This window comes from Neophocaena asiaeorientalis, unplaced genomic scaffold (genome assembly GCF_003031525.2).
Source record: "Neophocaena asiaeorientalis asiaeorientalis breed wild unplaced genomic scaffold, Neophocaena_asiaeorientalis_V1.1 scaffold46, whole genome shotgun sequence".
Taxonomy (NCBI): domain Eukaryota; kingdom Metazoa; phylum Chordata; class Mammalia; order Artiodactyla; family Phocoenidae; genus Neophocaena; species Neophocaena asiaeorientalis.
In genome coordinates, this window is record NW_020175393.1 from 4,146,929 (window position 1) to 4,174,024 (window position 27,096).

The 27,096-nt window shown below is 46.9% G+C and overlaps 2 pseudogenes; one reads left to right on the forward strand and one right to left on the reverse strand.

Moving 5' to 3' along the window:
• Positions 1-4,475: 4,475 nt before the first annotated feature.
• LOC112413967 (60S ribosomal protein L17 pseudogene) lies at positions 4,476-5,115 on the forward strand (annotated as a pseudogene).
• Positions 5,116-25,904: 20,789 nt separating this feature from the next.
• LOC112413963 (40S ribosomal protein S4, X isoform-like) lies at positions 25,905-26,708 on the reverse strand (annotated as a pseudogene).
• Between the last annotated feature and the right edge of the window lie 388 nt (positions 26,709-27,096).

The window sequence follows — 27,096 nt, forward strand, 5'->3', positions numbered from 1 at the left end:
CAGGCGGACTCAGCCACTGCGCCACCAGGGAAGCCCCGGCAGTATATTCTTGGTGCAGGGGCAGCAAGCCAAGCAGTGGCTCCCAGTCAGCTATGTGATCACGAGAATAAACGACAAATACACTTAAAAAGCATTCTGGACTCATACACCCATTTTGTTTTTCGCTTTCTGTATTCAGTGACTTACATGAGAGATTCAGTACTTTATGTTAGATGATTTTGCCCAACTGTAGGCTAATGTAAGTGTTCTGAACACGTTTAAGGTAGGCTAGATTAAACTGTGATGTTGGCAGGTTAGGTGTATTAATTAATGTGGTTTTGACTTGTATTTTCAATTTATGACTGGTTTATCAAGATGTAACCCCGTCATAAGTTGAGGAAGATCTGTAGTGTATTCAGCACTGAGGCCATACTTGGCTCCACAGCCCTTGTTTTCTGCTCACTGCATTTTTATTTTACAACCCAATCAATCATAAGATGCCACTTAGTGACTGTCATATTTATGGTAAAAGTAAATTGTACAGACACTGGAAAAGACTTAACCTCCTTTCTAGAGGTAACTTGTTAAATTTGTTTTCTAGAAAGTTAGGCATACTGTAATGAGCAAGTATTTATACAGCTAAAATGCTAATCTTAGCTTTATCCTTACTACACATCTGAAGCATGTACATATGAGGTTTATGTACATGTCATCTGGGCAAGTACCACAACTGTTAAGCAGTCAAGGTATTTCTTGCCAAAGGCCTACCTGGCTTAATTTAATGACTAATGCTTAATGACTAAAATGTCACTGTCAAGGACGACAAAGCTGTGCTAATGTGGATGGGTTGACATTGATTCTGTCCTGTCCATGTTCACTATTAACCTTGTGTCATGGGCATGCTTCAAAGCTGTGACTAGTTGCTATGGCAACTCCGGTCTCCTGGTCTTGACATCACCCTTATAGGAATGGTGGTATTGTATTTTAAACTTACATTTGGGGCCTTTTAATTTTTTCAACTTTATAGAGAAAAGTGCACACTTTTTTTTTTTTTTTTTTTAAATGGAGTCTTCGAACACCCCAGAATTCCATAGCCAGACAAGGCTATTGCAGAGATGAACGCACCTTCTCTGGTTTCAAAACTGGGTGGTTGAAGTTAATGCAGCATTTCTTAGTTGCTGGAGGAAGAAAATACTGGTTAAGCAGGTACATTCAAGTGATCAATTAGATTTTGACAGTGGACCTGGTGATTAAAGCTATTGAATTGCCTCCAGCAGCTGCAGCCTATTGACCTGGAAGAACATTCCATTCCTTTCCTCAAATGATTTGGATTCTCATAGAGGTGAATGGAAAGAAGGGTTTTTTTAAGTGCATCATCCAAAATTGGTTCCTGAACCAGGGCCAACTTTTTGGACTTAACAGCAGGTGACAGGAAGAAAATAATTTAAAAGGGTATATCAGTAATAAGGCGAATGTACTCATCCTAGTATAGAGAAGGCTGGACAAGTTGTCCAACGTCACAGCCCACGAGTGATTGAGCTGTAATGGTGTAACCCAAGTTGCAAGACCACTTGAAGTGGCCTTAGAGTCCATAGTCCCAGTTCTATGTTTAGAGATGAGAAGGTGGATTTGCCCAAAGTCAACGCAGGGGCACCATGGCAGAGCTGGAACAAGGATTGCCCCAACAGCTAATGAAGTGCTAGTTCAGGGAGGAGTATAATGTAAAGGCCTTCAGGCTTTGAAGCCAGTAGCCAGAGTTTGAATCCTGGCTTCCTCACTTATAGCTCAATGACCAGCTGCATAATTTTTGACTTCCATTTTTCTCATCCATAAAATGGGTAATAATAGAAAATAATTACCTCCTGAAAATATCTTGAGAACACAGTGATGTGATGCATATATGGCACTCAACACAGAGTGACACTGCTCAGTAAGCATTAGCTGTTATGTGGCAGGCTAACACTGGTATGCAGTAAGCACTCAAGGAATGGCTTTTAAGCAAAACTGACCCATTTTGGTGCTGGGCAAGCAAGAGCGCCCCCAGTGCATTCTTGCATTCCCCAGTGCATACGAAGAGTGTTTCCACTGACCCTGGTCCTTACCCGCTTTTGAGTCCACTGTCCAGTTTGAGTTGAAGGGGCATGGATTTGAGGGGTCCAAGGTCGAGAGGGACATTTGTGGTAAAAGGGGTCTGGGCAGATTTCAAGAAAGGGGTTTCTGAAGTCACAGGGATAGGCAGGTGGGAAGGATAGATGAAGGATTAAAACCGCTAGATGGCTCTTTAAAAATGGGTTTTCAGGGCTTTCCTGGTGGCGCAGTGGTTGAGAGTCCGCCTGCCGATGCAGGGGACACGGGTTCGGGCCTCGGTCCGGGAAGATCCCACATGCCGCGGAGCGGCTGGGCCCGTGAGCCATGGCCGCTGAGCCTGCGCGTCCGGAGCCTGTGCTCTGCAATGAAAGAGGCCACAACAGTGAGAGGCCCTCGTACCACAAAAAAAAAAAAAAAAAAAAAAAAAAAAGGGTTTTATCATTGGCCAAAAAAAAAAAAAAAAAAAGGGTTTTCACATTAGCCCAGCCTGTATTCAAATTTCCATCTTCTGGCTGTGTGTCTGGGACAAGTCACATCTTAATTTCTTGTTTGTAAAGTTGGGGATAACAAAAACACCTCAGAGGGCATTAAACTGGTCACTCTTTGTTTATGTCTGGTATTTTCCACTCTTTGCTGGAATCACATGGGGGAACTTTTGAAAACTAATACCTGGGCCCAGCCCCCAGAGGTTATGATTTAGTTTGTCTGAGCTGGGAGCTTGGTATCGGAATGCTTTAAAAGTTCCCCAGGTGATTCTAAGGAGCAGTCAGGATTAAGACCTGTTTCTGATCCCACAGTAGTCCTGTGGGTCTGTCTCCTCCCTATGCCAGTTCTCCCAGGCCTCCCCGTATATGGAGCAAGGCACATCCCTGTTCTTGCCTCTTAACCTTGCTGGGAACGGCAGCTCTGGTTCTGTTCTGTATAGAGGCTGTGAAGCCGGATTGAAAACTCCTAGCATTCCCTGGGTGCTTGCCTTGGTGTCACCTAGCCGCTGGATGAGATTGCTTTCACGAGAAAATGCTTTGTTCCTTCATTCATCAAGCTGGTTGCTGGTGCTGGGGTTATTCCTTGAGCAAGGTGTGGGAGAGAAAATATAGACCAGAAAGGGAGCTGAAATTGAATTACCATGCACTGAGCACACGTATGGTGCTTTTTCTCATCAACTCTGTGATGTTGGGGTTCTCTCTCATTTACCCAAGAAGCTCAGACAGGGAGAGTGGTCTCAACCATATCAGACTGGGGCCCCCTTTCTGTAAAAAAAAAATTTTGAAATGATCCTTCACTATTCTGAAGTGAAACCCATTTTCTACACTATTTAAAAACAAACAAGATGAAGGCTTTAATATAAAAAAGGAGGGGCTTCCCTGGTGGCGCAGTGGTTGAGAGTCCGCCTGCCGATGCAGGGGACACGGGTTCGTGCCCCGGTCCGGGAAGATCCCACATGCCGAGGAGCAGCTGGGCATAGCAGCTGAGCCTGCGCGTCCGGAGCAAAAAAAAAAAAAAGGAAAGCAGTTTATAAAATATTATGTATTTCTGTATGTTAGGCATGACTGCTAGAAGACATAAGAAGTCAGATGCTTAAACCCACTTGAAGCTATTCCATACTTGCCCTATAAGAAAATTAAGAGTGAAGGCACATATAGACATCAGAATAAAAACTACATTCAGGGGGGCTTCCCTGGTGGCACAGTGGTTGAGAGTCCGCCTGCCGACGCAGGGGACATGGGTTCGTGCCCCGGTCCGGGAGGATCCTACATGCCGCGGAGCGGCTGGGCCCATGAGCCATGGACGCTGAGCCTGCGCGTCCGGAGCCTGTGCTCCGCAATGGGAGAGGCCACAACAGTGAGAGGCCTGCGTACCGTAAAAAAAAACAAAAAACAAACTACAGTCAGGAAGTAATGATAGATCAGACTTATTTGAATGTGATAGGAGAGAGGGAGAAATAAGCTTAACTGGTAGGGAAAACATGCCAAGACAAATAGACTGCTGAATTGGAGAAATGAGAAAGTACAGTATTCTCACAAATGAGCTGGGCCTTAAAACTATAATGTCAAAAAATAGGGGCTTCCCTGGTGGCGCAGTTGTTAAGAATCTGCCTGCCAACACAGGGGACACGGGTTTGAGCCCTGGTCCGGGAAGACCCCACATGCCGCGGAGCAGCTAAGCCCGTGTGCCACAACTACTGATGCTGCGTGCCTAGATCCCGTGCTCCACAGCAAGAGAAGCCACCACAATGAGAGGCCCGTGCCTCACAACAAAGAGCAGCCCCCGCTCGCCTCGACTAAAGAAAGCCCGCGCGCAGCAACAAAGACCCAATGCAGCCAAAAAATAAATAAATAAATAAATGTAAAAAAAAAAAATAAATAAATAAACTCACAACGGGACTTCCCTGGTGGTCCAGTGGTTAAGACTCCACACTTCTTTTCCGGTCAGCAGCCTGAGGTGACCTCTAAAAATGGTTCGCTATTCACTTGACCCAGAAAACCCCACAAAATCATGCAAGTCGAGAGGTTCAAATCTTCGTGTTCACTTTAAGAACACTCGTGAAACAGCCCAGGCCATTAAGGGTATGCATATCCGAAAAGCCACCAAGTATCTGAAGGATGTCACCTTAAAGAAGCAATGTGTGCCATTCCGTTGTTACAATGGTGGAGCTGGTAGGTGTGCCCAGGCCAAACAGTGGGGCTGGACGCAGGGTCGGTGGCCCAAAAAGAGTGCTTAATTTTTACTGCACATGCTCAAAAATGCAGAGAGTAATGCTGAACTGTAGGGCTTAGATGTAGATTCTCAGGTCATTGAGCATATCCAGGTGAACAAAGCCCCCAAGATGCGGCGCAGGAGTTACAGAGCTCATGGTCGGATCAACCCATACATGAGCTCTCCCTGCCACATTGAGATGATCCTTACTGAAAAATAACAGATTGTTCCTAAATCAGAAGAGGAGGTTGCCCAGAAGAAAAAGCTATCCCAGAAGAAATTGAAGAAACAAAAACTTATGGCCTGGGAATAAATGCTGCAAAAAATAAATGCAAATAAAAGTAAAAAAAATCCATACTTCCACTGAAGGGTGCACGGTTGGATCCCTGGTCGGGGGAACTAAGATCCCTCATGCTGCAAGGCCAAAAAACCAAAACAAACAAACAAAAAATCCAAACCTCACAACATGGGGCAGGGGGAGGGGAGTAAATTAAAAAGTACCTATCCCATGGGGTTGTTATGAAGGTTTAAGTGAATTAATACATGAAATGTGCTTAAAACAGTTCCTGGCACTTAAACACTGTTTCAGTATTAAATAGTATATATCCTTTGATAGAAGGGGAATGACAATTAGAAAAAAATAAGTGCAAGTGCACAGGGTAAAGTAATTACTTCTAGACAGTGTCTTTATTCCATTTAATCATTCTTTCTTTAATGGCTTTATGCAGGTGCTTTTAATATTTTCTACCTGTAGTTGGTTCAGACCCGTGGGCATGGGTAATTCTTTGTGTACCAGACATCGAGTACCTCTGTCCCCTTCCCCTAAAGTCAGTTAGCTCCCTGGCCAGTGTGACCACCATAAAAAAAAAAAATCAGTTCCCCAGGCACCCACTAGGAGGCAGTACTGCCCTGTTGAGAATACTAAGCCAAATTCTTTGCCTGAGGTCACATACCTGTTTAGTAGAATTGCATCTCCACTGACTCCAAAGTCATTTTTTCCACTATGATAGTAACAATAAAGATAGTAATAAAGACAATAGTGATAATAATTAGCATTCCTTGAACTCATGCCAGCATTTTACTAAATGTTTTACATATATATACCACCAGCTCACTTAAACCTCACCATTTGAGGGCAGTTTTTCATTTTGCAGATGAAGAAACCAAGGCTTAGGTCCAAGACCCATGTTAAGTGTTTCGCGTAGAAGAGGTTGCACTTGAGCTAAGTGTTGAAGAATGGGATTGGCATAGAAAGCTGGTTATATAAAGAAAAAAACCACATGCATAAAAGCAAAGGCATGAAACTTCAAGATTTTATATGGACTGACAACTTTAAGACCCCATGAATTTATTCAGGGTTTAGAATTGGAGATTGGTAGAAAGTCAGAGCTAGAGGGGAACTCAGAGGTCATCAGGGATTGGTGATTTTCAAACTTGAAAACTAGCCAAATCTTTTTTTGGAATGAAATCTTACATATAATAACTATAAAATATATAAAACAATTTAAATGATATTGTTATAAAAAGTATAAGTTCTAGTAGATAGTATTCACTTATAAAAGATAGGAAAAATAATGTTGTTTTGATGAATGCAGTATTAGATTGACCTCAGAACCCAGTTTTTCCTGTTTTGGTTGTACAGAGAAGTGAATATAATAAGTAACATTTTAAAACACCTCATTTTGCAATCCCATAAGTGACAGGATAGGAAGGTCTACCCCAAAACCACCTAGAAACACAGATTCACTTCAGTATATTAATAGCTATATGGTTGAACAGGTTTAATGTTTAAAAAAATACTTTGAAAAATCATTAGACATTTTAAACAAACAAATGTCTGTGAGACTTCTGTAGCACCATGTGAGAATTCCTTATGCTGCCCTCGTCTTTACTCGGCAAAGAGCCTGAGGTGAAGGGACAGGGGAGTGAGTTGCTCAGACTCATGGGGCCCAGCTAGGGCCATCTCTGGGCACTCAGCCTCCTGAGTCCCAGCCCAGTGCTCCTTCTGAGAGACCAGTCGACATCTGGTGTGGCAGCATGCCACAGCCTGGCTGTACAACCCCTCACCTGAGAGGGCCCTTGGCTGCTTGCCCATCTCCCTGGCAGATAAAGCCTCAGACGGAGGGCAAACAGTACCTGGCTCCAGCAGTCAGTGCAGGTCTGATTCATGCGTGGTTTGTGCCTGTGCCAGCCGTGAAGGCTGTCTCCTGATCCTCTGCTCATTTTCATCACTTCCCTCACTGTGGCCAGACTGGGACTCTTGAGCAACAGGCAGACACCTGTGAGCTTGAGAATGGTGTTGGCTCTTTTAAGGAGGGTTTTCCAGGCCACAACAGGACTTGTCTGTCCCATCCCCCTGGGCAGCTCAGAGCATTGCCCCATCAACGTCAGTTTCAGTATCAGGGTGGGGCGGCTTCATGGGGTGGGGTGCCGTGTTACCAGGGCGCAGACACATTGGCAACAGATGGTGGCTCTGGAGCATGGGAGAACAGGTGGGCTACCTACCACCAGGATTTCAAAAATACCATTTATCAGCATTTGCCTTTTGAAAGAAGCAATTTGCTTACAAATGGCAAGACATTTAAAAATTTAACTTGCTCTTTTTTTCAGAAAAGCATATTAAGTCACTATTAGGAGATTTTTTTTTTTTTTTTTTTTTTTTGAGCCCTAGGAGGTATTTTTAATCACAGTATACTAGCATTTTTGTTTACAGAATGCATTCTGTTGCTACTGAAGAGAATACCATGAGCAAGCAATGTTTTTATACAGAAACAAATGTTTTAAAAGTAGGTTCAGACACTGAAACCTTTGGCTAGACACAGGCTGTTATGTAATAATAAATTAACCTGACCTTGACTCAGAACAGGTGCCCCAGAAGCAGGTTCGTAGAGTATCGCTCTGCTGGGAAAGGCTCTTCTTCGAGGCTCTATGGTCACGTTGCAGGAGAGGGAGAAGGTTCTGCTTTCTTCCAGAGTTGAAGGGATGACCTTGATCAAATCGTTGTGCATTTGTATACCCGCTCCTGGCACGTCACCGTGGCCTCTCGTGATAGTGAAGCGTTTGACTTCTCTGGGAACTCAGTACCCACAGCTAAGAAGTGGGAGCTACACTGCTTCCCTTCCAACCTTGTTAGGACAAAACCTGAGGTAACGCGTGTAAAGCTTCAACAACTCTGCCTGGCACAGAGGAAGCCCCAAAAGTTGCCAAGCTCAGCGTTTTTCACATGAGCTCTACTCCATCCCCTTTAACTACTCATTTTTAATTCAAAGGTAATCCATGATGTGGTAGAAAAAAGAGAGAATACATAAACAAAAAAGGAAGAAAGGGACCCAATAGTTTCTGGTTTTCCTAAGATTTTTTCTATCCTGTTTTCTTTATTCTGTGTGCTTGGAATGGGAAGTGTCCTCATTTGTGTTTAGGGAGTGTTAGAGAGGTGATATCATGGCCCCACTTTGCAAATGAGGAAACTGAATCCAGAAAGAAGTGCCTTTCCCAAGGTCACGAAGACAGTAGGAAGGTTAAGTCGGGTTTGAAACCCACAGCCTGTGAGTCCGAGCCCAGCACTTGTTTCAGGACCAGGAGGGGCCTCAGAGGTGCCGTGCACTGAGGTGTCCACAGGTGAGTCTCAGACACCTGCCCCTGAACCCCCATATGTGCAGGGAGCCTGTGCCCATGATATCGTATTTCCCTCATGATGACTTGAGGTACTCAAAACCATTCCCCACTGAAGATAAATTCCTATTTTGCAGCCTGCCCAGTCCTGGGAGTGGGCAGGCTGTGAGTAAACAACTCACCTAAGTAGGGTTTTTAAAAATTATTTATTTATTTATTTATTTATTTTGGCTGCGTTGGGTCTTTGTTGCTGCGCATGGGCTTTCACTGGTTGTGGTGAGCGGGGGCTACTCTTCGTTGTGGTGCTCCGGCTTCTTGTTGTGGTGGCTTCTCTTGTTGTGGAGCATGGGCTCTAGGCACACGGGCCTCAGTAGTTGCAGCACATGGGCTCAGTAGTTGTGGCTCGTGGGCTCTAGAGTGCAGGCTCAGTAGTTGTGGCACACGGGCTTAGTTGTTCCGCGGCATGTGGGATCTTCCCGGACCAGGGCTTGAACCCGTGTCCCGTGTTGGCAGGTGGATTCTTAACCACTGCGCCACCAGGGAAGCCCTAAGTAGGGTTTTTAGGTGCCTCAGTTTTGCTCTCCCAGGGATACTGGGTTGGCACTGTCCTTAGTCTTGCAAGCACGTAAGTACTGTCCTTCTGGGCTTTTCCCTCACTTTATTTTTAAGATTTATTTTTGGGACTTCCTGGTCCGGGAAGATCCCACATGCCGCGGAACAACTAAGCCCGTGTGCCACAACTACTGAGCCTGCACTCTAAAGCCCACGAGCCACAACTACTGAAGCCCGTGTGCCTAGAGCCCGTGCTCTGCAACAAGAGAAGCCACCGCAATGAGAAGCCTGTGCACCACAACGAAGAGTAGCCCCTGCTCGATGCAACCTAAGAAAGCCCACGTGCAGCAATGGAGACCCGATGCAGCCAAAAATAAATATATATTTAAAAAAATTTTTTAATTTATTTTTGGCTGCATCAGGTCTTAGTTGCGGCATGAGGAATCTTCGTTGCAGCCTGCGAGCTTCTCTCTAGTCGTGGCCCACAGGCTTCTCTCTAGTTGTGGTGTGTGGGTTTTCTCTTAGTTGTGGTGTGCAGGTTCCAGGGCACGTGGGCTCTGTAGTTGTGGCGCTCGGGTTCCAGAGCACGTGGGCTCTGTAATTTGCAGCACATAGGCTCCCTAGTTGAGGTGTGCAAGCTTAGTAGTTGTGGTGTGCAGGCATAGTTGCCTGTGGCACATGGGATCTTAGTTCCCTGAAAATGGCCCACAGTGTCCTTCCAGCTGAATTCTGACTCAGCCTCATCCACTGCTTCAGGCAGAGGCACCCCTTGATCAGATACAAGTTTGCTACACTGGGACCAAATGGCCTGCAAGGTCTTTTCCAGCACTCACTAGGACTTGCCAAGACCAGAAAAAGAATAAGGTTTTCTGTAAGGATGGCAGGTCCAGACAGTCTATTTCCTGGAGGGGAAAGGAAAAATGTTAAATGCATACAGCGGCTGACAATTCATCCAAGGAGGCATCAGGCTTTTTAACAGGTTTTTTGTTCTACAGCGGTCAGGCAAGTGTTAATATTTGATTAAGATTTGAATAGTCTCTGAAAACTTAGTCCTCAAACAACTCTGTTAATAGTTACTATTCCCATTGCACAGATGTGGAAACTGAAGCTTAGAGAAGGAAAATAACTTACCTCAGAGTGAGGAAATGCCACAGCCAGGACTAGAACCCAAGGCCTGACTCCCTAGGCCCAAGCTCTTCCAGCACATCTCAGCTGTGTGTATGTGCTATTAGCAGGGCTGGCACTGGGACTCACATTGATTCAGAGGCTGCATGGATACCCACGAAACCCCTGGAGGAAGCAAGTTCTTTCTCAGAGAAGGCCAGTGGGTGTAAAGGAGAAGGATGCCAATGAGAAATGAACACTGCCAGGGCCAGAAGTTGTCTGTGCGATGGCCACTGGGTCACCTTTCGTCATTCAGAGCAGCATCAAGAAGGTTTTACATAACATTTCCAGGTTGCACAATGGGGCTCGAAGTCCTATGGCTGTCTCTGGTGGGAAGAGCACAGCATTCAGAGTCTGGAGACCTGGATTTGGCTACTGTTGGCTTCCAGCAATACTGTATTACAAGCCTGTGCACATTACTTGGCTCCTTGGGCCTTGGTCTTGTCATCTGTAAAACAGGAACATGGGGCTATTATAGGATTTAAATGGAAAAAAAACAACAATCTTTAATGAAAGCTTCGTAGGTGCCCAGCACTGTTCACCGGCATTAACTTATTTAGTCTTCACAGCAACCCTCAGAAACTAGGTGTTATTACTATCTTCAGTTTTAAAAAGAGGCACAGTTAAGTAACTTGCCCAGTATTACACAGCAGCAAGTGGGGAAGCTGGAATTGGAACCTAGACAGTCCATTAGATGAATAAATGAATTCTAGGGCTGGTGAATCCTAGACAACACCTTTCTGAGTGTCAAAGACTATTCAAGGTAGATGGGCCCTTAGAAGGGCCTTAGTTTAAGGACTGTTTAGCAGATAAGGAATCCATGGGTCAGAGGGTGAAAAACCTGCAGGACGTCTTGGTAAGTCTGTGGCAGAACTGAGGTGAGGATCCAGGCCTCTCGGCAGCCTTGCCCAGTCGGGGCAACCATGGTCCACAATCCTGAGGTTATGTTCTAGGAAACACAACTCACTGAAAAAGTGCAGTCACTTCCATAATCACTAATGCAGAGAGACTCAGTGAACACTTAAGGCACTTCCACGACTCTCAGACACATTGTATCCATTAACCCTTTCCCAAACACTTTAAATAACACCGTTAGGAAAATGGTAATGAAAGAATAAGGCACTAGGCAATGCTGTGTGGTAACACATACCTACAAAACCCTGCACTTAGAATACATACAAATGAAAGGATATACTAGAATGGCTGCCTACGCAGCAGGGGATTGGGAGTGACCTACACGGTAAAGGGGAATACATAAAACAAGAGGGGACTAGCCAGGACTAGTGATGACTGTGAGCCATCATCTGGGGAGTAGGATTGACTCATCCCACTGCACTGGAGGGCCAAAAATAAAACTGAGTAAAATAAGACAAGAGATGAAATCACTTTGCCTGAAACACATTGGCTCTGGGCTCAAGGAGGAAAAGCGGGCACACATCCCGGGCTGCCTCACCAAAGGCAGAGGCCTGGAAGTGTCCCTGAGTGGAGTGAGTCAGGTCAAGGGGAGAGCCAGTTACACGTATGTCTGTGAGCTCAAGCCTACCACACACTGGTCCAAGTGGCACACCCACCCATCTCCCATGCCAATGGACTGTGCCTGGGAAGATCAGGTGAAGGAAGAGGGCATCTTCATTTACTCAGCTTGCCCACTGTAGATGGGACAGTTGGATGCAGACCTCCCCTAACAGCCCACCTGGCAACTGGGACCTCCCAGGGAAGCGGGTATCCCCTGAGCACAGAGCCCACAGTTCTGGGCTCGGGTCACAAGGTGGCAGCATGGTGAAGAAAGCTGGTTCTCAACTCCATACAGAGGATATCCAGGTTTGCCTGTGAGCACAGGAAGAGGGGGAACCATGGTCCTTAGAGAGCGAGAGTGGCTCATTTATTAAACATGAAATGAGGCAGAAGCCTGTAACTCCAGTGGCTGGGAAAGGGCATTAAGGAGAGGCGGGCATGATTTTCTAGAAAGTAGTCCTCACCCATGAACCACCACAGTGGTGAGTGACTCTGTCTGTATGTGTGTCTATAGGTGAACGTGTATGATTGAGTATGTCTGGTGTGTGTGTGACTAGTGTAATGCTGAGTGTGTGACTGTACATTGAGTGTGAGTGTGTGACTATGAGTCTGGGAGTGGGGGAAGAGGGAAGCAGCAGGCTCAGGTGTTGCCAGAGAGGCTAGGAGGAAACTATAAAACTGGCAATGCCCTCTTTATCAGGAAGCCCTTCTGGGTCAATAAGGGCAGAGCACAAAGTTCACACAGATAGTAGTGACTGGAAGGCATGAAGCATGGCAATGTTATTGGAGAGGCGGTGGTGGTGCTCTCTTGGGATGGGAAGGGCACATACTAAACTTCACTTAGTTCTAGACTCAGACAATGGACTCTGGGCCCAGGTTCCAACCAGCCTGGCCATTTTCAAATGGTGCAGGTGGAACAGTTAACCTTCCTGGGCTTCAGATTCACCACCTGTAAAATGGCAGAAATAATTGGGCCTGCCTTCCTGGCTGTGTGTGAGGATTAAAAGAGAGCTATGTATGTAATGTATGAGAAGAAGGCCTAATGTGTGATGAGTGTGTGCCTGCTGGTTGTGGAGAAAACATGAAATTATGCTATTCAAGGAGGCCCATGGACAGCCTGGTCCATAAATGCCACTAGTAAGGTCAATCTCCTGTTCTCCACCCACCCTCGGCCTTCTGAAAAGGATCTTCCTGATGGTGCTGTGGTCCTTCAGGAAGTGGCAGTGCCCTGTCTCTGGGGAAGGGGGAGTTTGCAGGGGACAAGCTTGCCTGGAAGAGGCTGTTAGGCCTACAACCTTCTAGATCCAACTCCAGCTCTGACACCGCACACTCCAGGCGGTTTAGAATATTGACTCACGCAAACTCGTGCTCAAGTTTTGCCCTTGTTTTTCCTTCTTATTAAGGACTGGGTGGAGAGCATTTGGTGTCACCAGGGATTACTTTGAAACTACCGCCTCACATTGGGAGCTGGCTTGAGTCAACTGGTCACCATGGAATTTCTTTTTTTAGTGCACAAACAGCCAAGTTACAGGCAGCTGTTGCCCCGTGCAGGGCGGAAAGTGGCCTATTGACGTAGAGCTGCCTGGCTCGTATTTCTTGGGCAAACAGATGCCGTGTCTCTCAACTCACCAATTAGGAAGCCCAGAAACTGGTTTAGAGACCACGTGTCTAGTTATGTCTAGTTATTCAGGTGGCTTTACTTGGGAAGCACTCTGAATGTCAAAGCCACAAGATAAAGGACATATATAGTAGCTGGGGGTCTCCACTTCTTAGGGGCCACCCCGGGAGGTGGTGAACATTAAGTGCCAAGTCAGCAAGGAAACTCTGTTTTGGAGCCAAAGCGTTAAAAAACACCAGCCACAAACCACTGAGGCTTTACTGAGTGCTTGTTTCGTGCAGGTTCTGAGTCCGGGGAAGGCCTCTGAGGGGAGGGGAAGCTGGAGCTGGAAATTCAAAGTAATAGGAGGAATTACACTGGATGGGGTAAGGCCCTTCAAGAAGCAGGAATGGCATGAGCAAAGGCATTGAGGTACAAATGTATAAAGTGTGTTACAGGGAAGAGTTAGGTTAGAACAGAGAATTTACAACAATAAATTAACACACATTCATTAAGCGTCTACTATGTGCTAGACACTGTTCGAGTCACCCGGATGAAGTTGGTGACAAAACAAAAATCCCTCCTCTATGGACAGCGTACTGAATAGCAACAATATAAATAATAATAGCTCACATTTATTGAGAGCTTACTACATACCTAGCACTGTCTTAAGTACTTTATTTACTCATTTAATCCTTAAAATATCCATATAACGTAGGTATGGTTATTATCTCTAGTCCACAGATGAGGAAGTGTTGGCACTGAGTGGTGGAGGCAGAATTCAAACTCAGAGCCCATGCTCTCACTGAGACATTCCACTACTCCACTAACCTCAGTGAGAAAGGGTGAGAGGTCAGGTTGCCAGGTAACATGGTCTGGTCTGGATGGTGTGAATGGTGGGCAGGGAGAGTGGGGATCTGGGGGCATGTGTGCAGTCAACTGGAGAGGCATGTGGCTGGAAGGACTTGGGGGTTCAGGGGGCAGTGAATCCCTCTGGCCTCAGTAGGGGAAAGGAGTGAAGACAGAGAAGAATCAGTAGATAAGGTTTGGGACATTCCTTAGGTCATAGTTTTTCTGGAATTAATGAACTTGGTAGAAATTATTCTGTCCTCAGCAAAGAGGACTGACTTCCAGTTTACTGTGGATTATTCTTTGTATTATCATTAACTGCAAATCATGAGGGGTGAGGGGGCCTTTCTGGTGGGTCAAGTCCTGAGCCCAAAACAAAGGGGCTCTAAGGGTCTCCCAGACTTGGCCAGAAGATGTGATGGTGTACGCAATGTCCAGTCTTGGTCCTTCTCTCCAAACTCCATCAGCTAATCCTCAAACCCAGTGTTCAGGTTAAGTCGCAGACCCATTCCCATTCTCCCCCATCCCCTGTCCCCTCATCTCCACCCCTGCCCTGCAGGTCCCTTCACATTTCTTCATCAGAAATCCCAATGCCAGCCCCTCTTGGTGGCCAGCCTGCAGGTCTCTGTGCATGGCTGGAGCCCTGCTTTTGTGTGGGTGATACCACTGCTTTTGCCTCCCTGCCTGCCAACTACTGCCATGCCTGCTCCAGACTTGCAGAAGCACAAGCCAGATCCCTGTTTCAACCTTTTCCAGTTTTCAGCCATGTTTCCTGAATGGATATAAAATTTCACTCCGGTTTAGGTAAGAGCAGCCAACTTTATCTTGGCTGCCACCACTCAGCTGCTGCCAGTGCAGCCTCCTAGAGTCCCCCTCCCTGCACCTGCATGCACGCCCTCTTGGCTACACGGTTTTGCCAAGCCTTCTCCTTGCTGGGTTCTGTCTCAGGGAAAGTCCTGTCCCCTGGACTCCCAGAAGAGCCTGGATCCCCACTGTGTGTCCCTAAGCCCTCCCCTCCCCCTCCCTCCCTCGCTCTGCTCTGACCCTCCATACACAACTCCAACTTCATGCATATACCCCCTCTGGGGCAGGGTGGGGTCCAGGGGTCAGGTACTCTTGTGAGTTGGCAACAATGTTAACAACAAATTTCAAGATTGCCCTTTAAGAATATCCTCAGCCAGGCATAGACCTTGACAGCTGGGGATTCCCGCCTGGGAATTTTTCCAGTATTCTGCCAGCTGTTTCTTCTCTTTCTGTGGTTTTATTATTTTTCTTTCTGTTCCAACTCCTCCTTTCGCTTTCAGTATGGTAGCTCAGGCCAAATGGCAGTAGAGGGTGGGGACCTGGCAATGGCTGAGGTAGGAGCTGCGGCCATGGTCAGCTGTGCCAAAGGAGGGGAAGGGATGGGATGAAGGAGGAAACAGGAGTGGAACACAGGAAGTGAGACCAGCAGCAGGGTGGCCTCTTGTTTTTCTGGTGATCTTCATGTCATTCAGCTCTGGGCATAGGGCCTTGTCTCCTCCTGGCCCCTGTCAAAAATGCACATTTGCTACTTGGGACAGTGACACATTAACCCAGTAACACCAATTCACTTGTCAGATGTGCTAGCTGTTGCCTAACAGAGCAGAGACCAAGGAGAAGGGCACATGGAAGAGATAAGTTGTGAAGAAGAGTGTAGGAAGGGTTGGGTGCATGGAGCACATGTTTGGGGAGGTACCATGGCACCTCTGAGCAGGCAGGAGGTGCCAGACACCCCAGGGATTTGGGTAAAAGGGATGAACTCCTACCTAGGAGAACTTTTTTCACTACATAATTAGGCTCCAAGAGGGTGGGTAGGGTGAGTAGAGACCCTTGGTGAGATCATTTCCCTAATGTGATGTTAGTATCACAGCATTTGCTTGTGTTATGGGGCCTCCACAGTGGGTCCCCTGGAAAACTTCCTGATGGGACAGCCACGGGCCTCCAGCTTCAGATAAGGATTAAACTCAGCTGTGTGTAACAGAAAAGCAAAATAAGTGGCTTAAACCAGAGAATGCTTTATTTTTCCCTCATGTACAAGAATTGTGGAAACAGTCCTGAGCATTTCAAAAGCAAGACTTAAAGGACTAGAGACATCCAGATATCCCTCACCTTCCTGACTCTACTTCAGAGATATTCCCAAGCAGACAGCTCATTCTGTTTAGAGCTTGATAAATGTGTCCCGCATGGGCTTCCTTCTCTCCCTGTCTCATGGCCCCATATGCTTCCTGGGCTCACCTCCCAAATTCATATCTGGGGGTCTACATCTGAGGGACCCCCAACCAAGGTACTAATATTAGTGAGCACTTACTGCATTTGAGGTATTGTCTCATTTTTTCCTCAACCCTGTCTGGTGGGTTGCCTCCATTAAGTCCCATTCTAGGAATGAAGCTATAACTTGCTCAAGGTCACCCACCATTAGAGCCAAGACTCAAAAAAATCTGTTAATTTTGTGATATCTCCTTGGGATGGATTCCTAGACCTGAATTCCCAAGTCAGATAATGCACATTTTCAGGCTTTTGATCTGTTCTGCCAAATGGCCCCTGGAAGTCAAGCCTACTGCCCCTCCCTACCAGCAGTGTGGGGGATGACTTGCTTCTCATGTCCTGTCAAGGGCTCCTAGCTCTTTTCAACTCAGCCCCTTGAGGCCATTCCTCCAAAATATGTATTTTTTTAAATGCATAAAGTATTAATATTAACTAACCTGTTAGCCTTGTACTAGCAGACATTCAATATGTATCTGCGAGTTGAACTGAAGAGATGGAACCAAGTGGACAAGCTCCTACCCTGAGCAGAACAGTTTTCCTGGGAGGGCAGCTTTTGCCCATCTCCCCTCCATGGAGCCAGGTGGGCGGAGGTGCCTAGGTGGGCAGATGGGAAAAGGGAGAGAAAGGATCAAGAAGGAAGGGCACCTGATGGCCACTGTGTGGTAAGGCCTGGGGAGGGAATCTTTGCACAACTTTGCTCTCTTCCACCACATTCCTTTTCTTTGCAGAAATACTGCTGAGCTGGGGGGTGGCAGCAAACAGCCCCCTAACTCTTCCCCTTAGATGTTTGAATAAACTGAGGGTAGCAGGAAAGCATGTAGAGACTCACTGGAATTCCTCTCTCACCAGCATGTGAAGCTGCTGTTTCAGATGTCCTTGGTGAGCAGGGAACCCTACCAATGGCTCCAGGATGGGGCTGTGCCTGCCTGACCCCTTTCTAATAAAACTCTCCTACTAGGCTTTATAGTATCCAAAACACTTTCACATCAGGGAACTCCTCTGATCCTTCTTCAACTTGTAAAGTGGGCTGAGCCAGAGTATCATTATCCCCATTTTACAGATGGGTAAAGTTGAGGCTCTGATTAAAATGACGGTTCAATGTCACATGCTATATTATAAATCAAGATTTCTGTAGCCTTGCTGGGAGTTCTCTGGAGGTTCAGTGGTTAGGACTTAGCACTTTCACTGCTGTGGGCTCAGGTTCAATCCCCGCTTGGGGAAGCAAGAACCTGCAAGCCACATGATGCAGCACCCCCCTGCCCCCCCCAAAAAGATTTCTGTAGCCTTGCCTACTAATTATCATAAGCACATACTGTGTGGGGCTCTTTGTCCAAGTTATGTCTTTTAGTCCTCACAAAACCCTCTTAGGTGGATAGTCAACTGCATCTGGCAGAGCTGATATTTGAACCTGGGCCTTCAGACTTCATAAGTAAGGGGTTCTCAAAATGTGGTCCCCAGACCAGGAGCATCAGCCAGGAACTTAGAAGAAATGCACATTCTTGGGTCCTGCCCCAGAACTACTGAATTGGAAAACTGGGATGAGGCTTGGCAGTCTATGGTTTAACATGCCCTCCAAGTAATTCTGATGCATGCTCAAATTTGAGAATTGCTGTCCTAATACATTCTTTTAACTCAGTGGATTTTAATCCTGACTGCACCGTGGAATCACTTGAGCGCTTTAATAAATACCAATGCTGGGCCAGACCAGAATCTCTGACCAGCCCTGAGGTGGGGCTCAGGCATCAGTATTTTTAGAAACTCGTCATGTGTATTTCACTGCCTTTGACATGCACCAGGGAGGTAAGCCCTGGAATGCTCCACAGTTTACCAGAAGGTTCTAAAGTAGAAGAACAGGGCAGCCTATACCAGGGAATCCTGGAAGGACTGAAGGAAGACTTGGTGTCCAGGAATGAGAGACTCTGGGGGCTTAGTCCCACCTTCTTGAGATGCATCCACGCGGGCCCAGGAAGCCTGAAGCCCTGGTAGGGCCCAGAGCACCCTGTTTGTCTTGGCATTTTCCCAAGCAGGCAGTTCTGTGTGGAGCTGCAGCTCTTTTGTTTGTGTGGTTTAGCTGTTGGCCCAGTTTTTCCAGGGCTGATTAGATATCCCTGCAAGCAGCACATCCCTCTCTAGTCCACAGGATTGCTGAAAAGGGGCTGAAGCAGCTGTTTCCCATTAGAGTTCAGGCAAAGAAAGGGTGTGGGGTGCTGGCTCTTGCTTCTACCTGTATCACTTTGGGCCTCAGGTTCGAGTATCTGATAAGTAGCAGTCAGGGTCCAGCCAGGAGCCAGAAACCACACCAGTCACTTCAACAGAGAGAATCTAATATAAAGAATTATTAAGTACTTGAAGAATTGAAAAGACAAAGAGAGAATATCAAAGTATCAGTGGGTCACAACCACAGGAAGCAGTAGGGCTTCCCTAGGGCTGGAGAAACAAAGGGAAAAGGCTGCAGTTGTTAAAACTTAGAAGGTTGGAGGACGGCTGGCCTTGCAGCTGAAATCCAGAGCTTTGGAGAAGGGGTGCCAGCTGGTGGTGCTGGTGTCCCTGAGGGGAAACCATTAGGTTGGTTCTGTGAATATTGGGAAAAAAATGCAAACTGGAATCAGCTGAAATGAACTGCTGCCATCTGGAGGGAAAAGCATTGCTAGGTAGGGGAATGTTGGGGCAGCTGGATTTCCAATTGTCTAACTTCTCTCCACCCTTGGAGACCATCCATACTCACCTCAGGCTTACTCCCTCCCATCTCTCAGTTTTCTTCTTTTTAGGACCAATCCCAAACGTTGCTGGTTCAATCAATAAGCCTTTACTGAACACCTGTTATGCCCCAGGCCCCAGGGTCTGGGTGGCAGATACAGTAACAGCACCCACATTCATTGGAGTACACTTACCTGCCTGACCCTGCTCTAAGCATCTCACACGCATTAACTCATGTACTATTACCCTCATTTTACAGATGGGGAAACCAAGGCACAGAGACATTTAGTAACTTGCCTGAGGTTATTTAGCTAGTAAGCGGCAGAGCCTGAATATGAACCCAGTCAGTGTGGCTCCACAACACACATTCTTCACCAAGTCACCTCATTACCTCAAGTCCTAGAGAGACAGACATATAAACAGTTAATTGCAGCACAAGGTAGAGAATGTCATGTGGTGAGGGCCTAACAGAGGTGGTAAACTCATTTCATCCATCCATTCAATAAATCTTTAGACAGGGGTGCAATGGAGCAGGAACAGACATTCTACCTACTCTTGGGAAGCCTAAAATGGAGACATGGAGGTTAATCATATTTTAACACCCAAAAAAGTTAGGTCCAATAAACAGGATCCCTTTGCTATGAAAACTGTAATCACAGAGATTCGTCATAAACATAGAAAATGAGAGAAAGCTGATTCCCGGAGGAAGTAATGGTTGGGCTGGGGCAGATGAGTGGGAGTTAATCAAATGAAGAAAACAAAAGAGTTCCAGGCAGAGGGAATAGTATGTGCAAAGGCTCTGTGGTTGGTAGGAAGTGGTAAGCATGAGAACTGGAAGTCCTGCCCCTGATCTTTGGCCAGCTGACCTTGGCCAGCCCTCTCAGGCATGTAGCCCACCTGTTTGGAGCCCTACGGCTAACTCTTCCTGGATCATACTGCAGGCTGGCCATCCTCTGCTAGTGTAGATCCCAGGCTCCCTCAGCTCCAAGTGATAGGGCTGGCCTCAGGGGCCTCCTAAGGGAGGACTAAAAAAGCCCCAAAGCTGGAAGCTGGTACAGTGACTGATAGGAACAGTCTTGTCAGATAGGGAGTGGGGCAAGTCCCCAGTGAGTCTTTGGAGAATTAGTGGAGGAGTACACCATATAAATGACCTTTGTAAAAAGAAGGCTCAGAGCAGCTGGAGGCACAAAAGGGCGATGATCACCAGAGCCTCGACTGGGAGTCTTGGAGCACTCAACTCATACCAATTAACTCCTACTCCTTGACCCAGTGAGAAGGCAATGATTAAGCCTATTTTACAGGGCAGGGAAAGGCAAAGCTGTAAAGGAAAGTTGCTGTTTGGGGTGGCTTCTAGGCTTGACCCTTTTGGGAGGCAGCTGGGCCTTTGGAGAATGAGATTCTAAGGAACTATGTGGAGATTTTGTGACGATTCAGATAGCCTCTGGGATAAGTGGGTAAGACCCTAGCTTCCTAATGGGTCAGGAAAGGGGGAGAGACAGACTAGAGGGAAGAAAGGGAACTTCCTCTTCCCAGGTTTCTCAGTGTCTCCTCTCTGCCTTGTTTACAGAAAACAAAGTGCCTTTGGCTGTCTCTGGACGGGTTCCCTTGAAGCAATTAGAGCAACCATAGTCAATGCTTCAAGGAGGGCACCCTCCTCCCCCATTCTGCCACTGACACAGCAAGGGTGAAGGACCAACCGGGGGCCCCATGCTGGGACCTGCATGCCTGAGGTCCCCAGCTCTCCAACCCCACCCTAGGCAGCTCTGAAAGCTACCCAAAGCCTTCCAAGTTTCCTGGGGCCCAACCTTAATCAAGCACTGAGGGCTGTGTCATCCTCATCACTAGGAACATCTGATGAGCAGGAACACTGAATGGGCCTCTCTGATTCCCAATGGGAAAACAAGCCCCTCCCTTCCTGACCCCCCCAGCCCCCTCCCCACGCCTGCCTGAGGTATGCCTTTTATCAGAACCACCCAACCAGAGGCACTAAACAAAGTGTGAATTCTCTGAAGCTCCCTTCAGGGGCAAGGGTGAGGGTGTGTGCACAAATCCCTGTTGTATCCTGTTGGGTTGGGGGGCCCTGCAGGATGCCACCACCCATCTGCCATGCTGCCTAGGCCCTGGGACTACTGGAAGACAGGGGAACCATCTGATGAGATGACATGGGCCAAGACCCAAGGTCATGGGTAGAGATTCAGTGGCTGATAGAGGGGCAGCCCCCACTGATTTATGGGGGTCCAAAGACTCTTTATCTTAATACCCCTTGCATGCCATCTTTCCTACCAGCCTGCTGCACTGCTTGGGTGGCAGAGGGGGATTCTTTTTCCCTCCTCTACTTTGTACCCACCAGCCTCACACCAGGTCTGGGGGGTGTACTGGAACCAGCTCATACAGGCTTGCAAGAGCCAATTGCTAAATATTCAGGAATTTTGTGAGCTGGTTGTTAAACAGAGCCATCATTCAAAATTAAACTATATGAATCAGTGTCTCTCAGCCTTTTGTTCATTATTGCCTCCTAAGGAAACTTTTTAGACATTTTCCCCCTAATCTCCTACCACCCTCCCTGTGAAATTCTAATATCACAGATATACTGTATGTCTGTTTATGCACTGGATGTATATTTGTGCTTTATATTTACATAAGAAGAGTAAGACTTTTTCATCCCCTGCCAAGAACCAATTTTCACCCCTGTTGTAAATGCATGATATAAACACATAATTAAATAAATTATATTAAAAACAAAAGTAATATATATTCAAAATTCATCCCTTCCTAGTAAGGTGTTATGGAAAAACCCGAATGAACTTTCTGGCCAACCCAATACTACAATTGACTCTTTTGAAATTATTGATGTATCTCTTTTTCCCCTGGAGAGCTGGTTGTTCAACATTTACCAGTCCAACACTGGGCAAATATTTTAGAAAAATAACAGACACTTTGAGATGTGGTCAAAGAGAGGCTTGTCTATAGCAAAAACCTCACTTGAAGATGTATGAGAGAACATGGAGAATTCTAGTGGATGCAGGGAGAAGAGGAAAGAGGAGTCTGGAGAGAGAAAAGACCCTCTGGTGCTGACTCCAAATTGGCTGAAGGGTGTTTCTCATGAAAAGTTTAAAAAGGGGGGGCTTCCCTGGTGGCACAGTGGTTGAGAGCCCGCCTGCCGATGCAGGGGACACAGGTTCGTGCCCCGGTCCAGCAAGATCCCACATGCCGCGGAGCGGCTGGGGCCCGTGAGCGATGGCCGCTGAGCCTGCGCTCCGCAACGGGAGAGGCCACAACAGTGAGAGGCCCGCGTACCGCAAAAAAAAAAAAAAGGGGGAAAAAGTGTGTATGTTGTGGGGAGCAGGTGTATGTATGTGTGTGTGTATATATAATCTACATCCTCATGCTCTAAGAGTGTTTGTGATTAGCAATTGCTTGCTTTTTCCTGAGGTGTAGTGTACGCCTTTACACACCACCATTGGGGTCAAGAGGCATAAAACTGAGACGCCCCCATACCCACCTGTCCCTTTCTTTCCCAGGGTCTCATGTCTAGAGTAAACATCTGAATCTCTATTCTGAACGGCATACTGGGCCCTACGCAGAGCACAGAGAAGCTGACAATGTTGTTTGGCCTTGAGTAGAGGGAGGAGACAAGACTTTCACACACAGATACACAATGTGGAAGCGCTGAATCACTCTCTCCTTTCCCGGCCCCAGTTTCCTCACCAATGAAATGGGAAGGGTGGACTGAATTCTCAGGAGGACCTTCCAGTTCTCACTGTCCTTGTCTGTAAAGCTATCTTCTCTTCCATCCACCTGGACAATGCTATGAGGTCCTGCCTAAGCACTGCCTCCTCCCTCTCCTCTGCCCTCACTCATCTCCCATCTGCCTGCAGGATGGCCTTTTAAAACTCAGCCCAGCTCCATCGTCTCCCATGAAATCCGAAAGTCTACAATATGTGAGAGGGTGGAACATGAACTCAAATGCTGTGCCATTACTTGTCAACTGGAGGACTACAAGCCATTACCAAACTCTCCCAACACCAGCTTCCTTGTGTTCAAAACAGGAATAAGGCCCACAGGGCCCAGCCTGGGGTAAAGATGCATGAGCTAGTGCTCTGCACATAGGTTCTTGTTATGGACTCAACTGTTCCCTCCCAAATTCATATGTTGAAGCCCTATCCCCCAGTACCTTAGAATCCAATCTATCTGGTGTCCTCACAGGAAGAGATTAGGATACATAGACACCAGGGGTGTGTGTGTACAGAGGGAGGACCATGTGAAGAGGCAGCAAGAAGACAGCCATCTGCAAGCCAAGGACAGAGGTCTCAGGAGAAATCAAGCCTTCTGTCACCTTAATCTTAGAATTCCAGCCCCCAGAACTGTGATGAAGTAAATTTGTTCAGGCCACCCTGTCTGTGGTATTTTGTTACAGCAGCCCTAATATAGTCCTTAAGAGGCACCGATTCTTTCTGCCTTTAATTTGTGTCAGCTTTGTCTTATGTGTGGGAAGTCTTGTTCCTCTGCTTATAAATGACTGAAGGGTGAGATCCAGGTGCGTGTACCTTTTCCTGTGTCCCCAAAGGGCACAGTTCAATGCCAGGCACAAAGTGTACACAGTCGGACCTCCTTCCTCACTGTCCGCTTCCCACCTGCCGACAAGGGTGGGGGGACCCAGCTGCCATCCATAAAGGTGCTTTTCAAACTGCAGGTCATGGAGTCAATTTAGTGAATCACATGAGCACTTTTCAAAAATAATGACACAGAATAGCAGAGAATAGAAAATGCCAGAGTGCATCTCAGGCAGAAAGGGGAAGAGTTATTTTATGAAACTTCCATTTGTTTTTACATATTTGTAAATAAAAAATAATTACCAACTATTCTAAGTGCTGTGAATTATGTCTGGTTACTGCATTGTGGTATTAAATGCATTTCTTAATATGAGTTACAATCCCCCAAATCTGAAAAAACACCACCCACTACCAGTATTGTTCAGTTTCTCTTTGAGTGAGTTTATCATTGAAAAGCCAATGAGCTGTTCAGGGGAGGCCTGGGGTGGTGTAGGGGCAAGGACCTGAATGGGAGGAGTCACTTTGTCTAGGCCAGTAGCCATGGAGCCCTGCCCTTGGGTACTTTCCTCTCTGTGTCCTAGAAAAAGTAACATAACTTCACTGGGCCTCAGTTTCCCCATCTGTAAAAGGAGACTTATAAAACCTCTCATAGGGATGCTGTGAGGATTACCAGGAGCCAAGGAACCTGAAGATACTCACTCACTGATGTAAGAGATAGTTTTTTTTTTTATTTCATCATTTTGTTATTTCATCATTTCATTCAGCTCTGTCTACTCTAACAGGTAAATTGTTTCTTTCCTCTTCCACAGCAGGAGAAGGGAATGCACTTGCCCCTCACCCCTCAGGAATCCCTGGTTGGGGGTGGGCCAGGGTTGAAAGGGTATCCAGAAAGGTATTTCAGAGGCTAAATCCCAAAGTGAGACCCCCCCCTAAGGATTTTATGCAGAGAAAATCAAGTTCTGGTATATTCTCAAATCAGCTTCCCAAGAGCAGTCAATGTCCCAAGAGTCCAGGAGAAGGAGTAGCCTCTCACCCTTTATCCAGGAATCAGAGAGGATCTGGGCCTGTTACCACCCCTCTGCTCTGGCTGGGTTCCCAGGAATATTGCCTGCAAGCCCTGAGTCACTGCTAGAAGCCATCCTGGGACCCTGGGAATGCAGGGTTGGGACAGCTTTTCCCAAGATGGTCCCCTGAACCTGGTGGTCCAGCACCCCCTCCCTTATCCAGATTGCTTCTCTCCATGACACATCTATCTTATCTGGGCCGAGGCCTTTCTGAAACCCATGTTGGCAAACCTGCTTCCAAGGAGGGAACTTAGACATGAGTGGAATATCTGGAATTCCTAGAGGGTTTATAACCCAGCAACTGGAACAGGTGTAGGTAGCTGACCCCTACTCCTACCCTGGCTCTTACCCTGCCTCCAGCTCCTGCATTTGTCTCCCCTTTCTGGCCCCAGAGCCACATCTAGGTCACCATCCTGACCTCCATCCCCTGGTTCAGAGTAGAGAGCACTGGATACAGAGCTGAAGCTCTGTTTCTAGACCTAGCGCTGCTTCTGAGTGGCCTCAGGTAGTCCACCTCACCTCTCTGGGTCTCAGCTCCCTCACCTGTAAAACAAATGGGCTGGTGGGGGATGGGCTGGTATTTAACTTTCTGTAAGAGTCAAATCTTTAACTGTTCTTTCTAAAATTCTAGGAAATGAACTAGAGGAGCTAAAACCATGCTTGTTTGCTCCCCAAAGAGAGAATCGGGCACTTGTGTTCCTGGGGATGTAGTCGGAGTTTCCAAGCCATCAGACCAGTTTCTGGGGTTTGGAATCTGGTTGATGGGGCAGGGGTGGGCATCCTTTCTGCAGCCTGCACCAGCCGGGTGCAGAATCTGGACTGTCCAGGGTGTACCAAAGTCTGGGACAGGGCTGGGGGAGTGGCCTTTCCCCCACAACAGCTGCACTCTGCACCTAACTTCTCCTTGGCAGTCTTCACTAGCCATTCTCCCTTTTCTTCCTTTGTCTCAACTCAGAGACCCTCTGCCTTATTATTTTTAATGTGGTATTATCTTTTTTATTTTTTTTTGCGGTACGTGGGCATCTCACTGTTGCGGCCTCTCCCATTGCGGAGCATAGGCTCCAGACGCGCAGGCTCAGCGGCCATGGCTCACGGGCCCAGCCGCTCCGCGGCATGTGGGATCTTGCCAGACCGGGGCACGAACCCGTGTCCCCTGCATTGGCAGGAGGGCTCTCAACCACTGCGCCACCAGGGAAGCCCTAATGTGGTATTATCTTTAATTAAGTACAAAGACTTTTCCAATCATGTCACCTAGAGATCATTTTATCCACTGCTCTGTTGGCCGCCAGTCTCTTGTCTCTCTCCTCAGCAATGGTAAGGAGGATACCTTTTCCATGGGGAAGACAGATCCATGATTTGTTGCCTTTGCCAGTAATGAAAATGTTGGAGAGCCAGGTGGCAAAGCTGTTGCCATTATCATCTTTCATATGAACTGCATCAAAAGAACAAGGAATGTCCCTCCTAGTTGGTGACCAATTCTTCCCACTTTAGCACCTCCAGTCACCATGAACAGGTTACCAGTGTCAAAGTTGATGAAATCATTAATCTTGCCAGTCTCCAAATCAATTTGAATTGTGTCATTCACCTTGATGAGGGAATCAGGGTAGCAGATGGTGCAAACATCATGGGTCACCAGATAAGTGATTCCTTTTGTCCCCACAAAGATCTTTCTCATTTTGCACAACTTATACTTGGCCTCCTCAGGTATAATATGATGAACAGCAAAGCGACCCTTGGTGTCACAGATGAGACAAAAATTCTCTCCAGTCTTGTCAATGCTCATGACTTCTATAAAACCAGCAGGGTAGGTTATAATCAGTGTGCACCTGGCCATCAATCTTAATGAAACGCTGCATGCAGATCTTCTTTACTTCATCTCCTGTTAGGGCATACTTAAGTCTGTTCCTTAGGAAAATGATTAGGGGGAGATATTCCCTCAGCTTGTGGGGACCAATAGATGGACAAGGAGCAAACACACCAACCAGTCAGTTTATCCAGCATCCAATGCTTTGGAGCTGCTACGCGCTTCAGGTGCTTCTTGGGACCATAAGCCATGACTGCACTAGGCACGAAAAGAGCCCGTTTGCCTTATTTTGAAGATACCCATTGTCCAGGGCTTATCAGAGGGACCCCCAAACTTCACCCACTCAAATCTGCCCCCAGATCATTCCTAAGTGTCACCCCCCACCTTGCCCAACTGTTCTTTATGAGTCAGGAAGCCAACAAACAGCCTCTCTGGACTAGAGTTTCACTTTGGTGAAATTAATCCTCAAAAAAGAGGCCCTCAAATGCTGTTCTCCTCTGTGAAGCCTGCCCTGACCAATAGCCTCACTCCAGAACCTTTTCCCCTTTCCTCCACACCAGACATTCAATTATTTAATCATTTATCTACTCAGTGTATACTGAATGCCAGCTACCTACCCTGTGCTCTGCTGGGTGCTGG